Source organism: Vigna radiata, chromosome 10, assembly GCF_000741045.1.
Source record: "Vigna radiata var. radiata cultivar VC1973A chromosome 10, Vradiata_ver6, whole genome shotgun sequence".
Taxonomy (NCBI): domain Eukaryota; kingdom Viridiplantae; phylum Streptophyta; class Magnoliopsida; order Fabales; family Fabaceae; genus Vigna; species Vigna radiata.
Window position 1 is genome coordinate 2639615 of NC_028360.1, and position 2656 is coordinate 2642270.

Sequence of the window (2656 nt, forward strand, 5' to 3'; positions counted from 1 at the left end):
ATGACATGAAATCGCGAAAATAGTTTTCTTCTTCATCATTTTCCATCATCCATTTTATCCATAAAAAAAAAATCAATTTACAAGGGGGCACTATTTTAAAGTGATCGCAAACAATCTGTTTAGAAAAAAAAATATTTCTCAAAAAGTTTTATCATTTTCATTTCACAAAAAAAAAAACATAGAAAGGGAAATCATTACATTTTGAATAAATTATTATCATACGTTTTTTAACTTTTTTTAATAACGGATAGTACTTTCTGTTGAGATATGTATGTGTGCATTGCTTGAAAACACTCATCCTCCAACCTTTCCCCAAAAGAAAAAGAGTTTGACTCTAACAAACACTGATACTACCCACAAACTAGAGCATATTTGTCTTGTCAAAGTTATTCTCACTTGTGCTTTTTGGGAACTCCCTAACTAGCCAGAAGCATGCAAAAGAAAATCAAACCAATTGGGGCATCCTTTTTCTATAAATCCTTTCCATACCCGTTCCCTATCCTTAACGAAACCCATGCCTAAAAACTAGGGGCAGCTTTGACATTCATGGATCCATATCTCCGTACTTATTTTACCAAACACCAACATCTTTTTGGTGTGTTGGTATTCACATATTACATGCCAACGTGGCCATCCCTGTGTCCTTTAAATCCTTTTAAATCATTACCACTTGCAACTTTTCTGTGAATTCAAGCTTGCACATATCAATGTCAAAAGAAAATGCCAAGCACTGTTTTGAATATCCGACTTTAGAATTTTTGACATCCATTGTTTTTTCAAAATGTAAGACATACATGAATTTGATGATAAATTAAAAAAATCAATCAAAGGTTAAAGAGTTTCAAAATACTCATTTGCATAATTTTGCATCAAGCACAAAAAAAAAATCATTATCTGCATAAATAACTATCATGAATATCTTCATCAATAAGATACTTTATGAATGGTTATCAAACCTCTTTCATTTCAAAATACAAAAAGATCATCATGCATCTAGGTTTCCTCTTTCAAGTTAGCTAGGTCTTTCTATATTGGTCTTCTACCCAGCATTGGAAACCCTAGACTCAACACTATTAACTCCTGCAAGAACCACTGATTCAGAGCATTAAACACCATCAGCATTACCACCATCAGTGCTCAGACTGTGGAGGCCTCAAGCGCAAAGAAATTTAAGGAACCAATGGTCACAATTGGCGTCGTTCAAGAATCGATGGTTATTTGCTTTGTCTGCAGGAAGATCTCATGCAATTGCTCTCGTTAATTCTCATCTCTCCCAAAGGTACAAGCAAGATTTGAAAAAGAGCTTGTTTGAAGCTATTTAAGCGGCAAGAGCTGGAAAGGAGCAAATTATTGTTGTGTTATAAGGACATGACCAGAGTGACTTTGGAGATGCTGGAGATGGTTGTGTAATTCCAGTATTTATATTTTATTTTTGCTGAGGATTTGGTTCAGATGTTTAGGCTGGAACTGTGTTTAAAGCGATTACTTGTTCTTGAATTTATGTCCATTGGAGGTAAAACAATTGCACTGGTCAACTCAACTTTATGACGATGAATTCAAAGATTTTACAGACTGCAATCTCTACTGTGAAGTGACTCATGGACCAGTTCCACCAAGTTTCAAGGATGGGAAGTTTGACGTTACCTCTTTAAGATTTGACAACCAACCCAATCCTGAGGTTTTACAGCTTGGAAAGGCAAACATAGGCACTCTCAAAGTGAATGAGATATTTACAATGGATGGCAGGGAAATGCATGTTAGAATTGTTTAAAGCTTCCAGAATAAGTCTTCAACATTGAGTGACCTCGTGTTTGAAGAAAAGGTGAATGAATAAACCTTCTAATATTCTCTTTAGAAGTTTTCATAGTTGGCCTTGCGAAAAGAGCAACAAGATCTTCATATGAGGATGAAAATTGTTCAAGGACAAAATTAGCAGAATTTATGTCTGCATAGATAATATGCTGAATAAATTGCAAATATGAGGGAGCTAGAAAGAACCTACAGACAACAACAACTGGGTTTGGCTATTTGGATTTCGAACTTGGCCGGAAATTAATTTCAATTAAGAGACCAGTTTTCATACTGGCACCAAAGAATTCAAAAAAAAGAGTACAGTTTTCATCCTGTCATCCAAGCCCAGTTTTCATCCTGGCACCAAAGGATTTAAAGAAGAAAAGAAGAAAAACATGACACATCATGCATCGCCAACATCCAGAACGTATTCATGATTTCGTCGGAAGGAGTTCAAATGATACATCGGTGAGAAAGTTCAAAACAAAAAAAAAAAAGGTGAGCAAGGGTATCACACGAATTCCCGCCCATACATCGGTACATCAACAAAAGTCCAGAGCTATAAGAAGTTCAATTAAAGAAGCATCTATTTTAAGCTTGTCAAAGGCTAGTTTTCATCTTGGCACCAAAGCCCAGTTTTCATCCTGACAAAAAGGTCCAATTTTCATCCTAGCACCCAAGCTTAGTTTTCATCCTAACACCAAAGGATTTCATGATTTCGTTGGAAATCAGTTCAAACGGTACATCGGCGAGAAAATTCAACAGAGGAATAAGGGTCTCACATAAAACATGGCACAAAATGCAGAGATGACTCTAAATTAAGAGCTATAAGAAGATCAATTTGAAAAACAAAGGACAAGGTGAT

General features: G+C 35.6%; 1 pseudogene; it reads left to right on the forward strand.

Moving 5' to 3' along the window:
- The window catches only part of LOC111242621, a 10703-nt pseudogene extending 8932 nt beyond the window's left edge, over positions 1-1771 (forward strand).
- Positions 1772-2656: the final 885 nt, after the last annotated feature.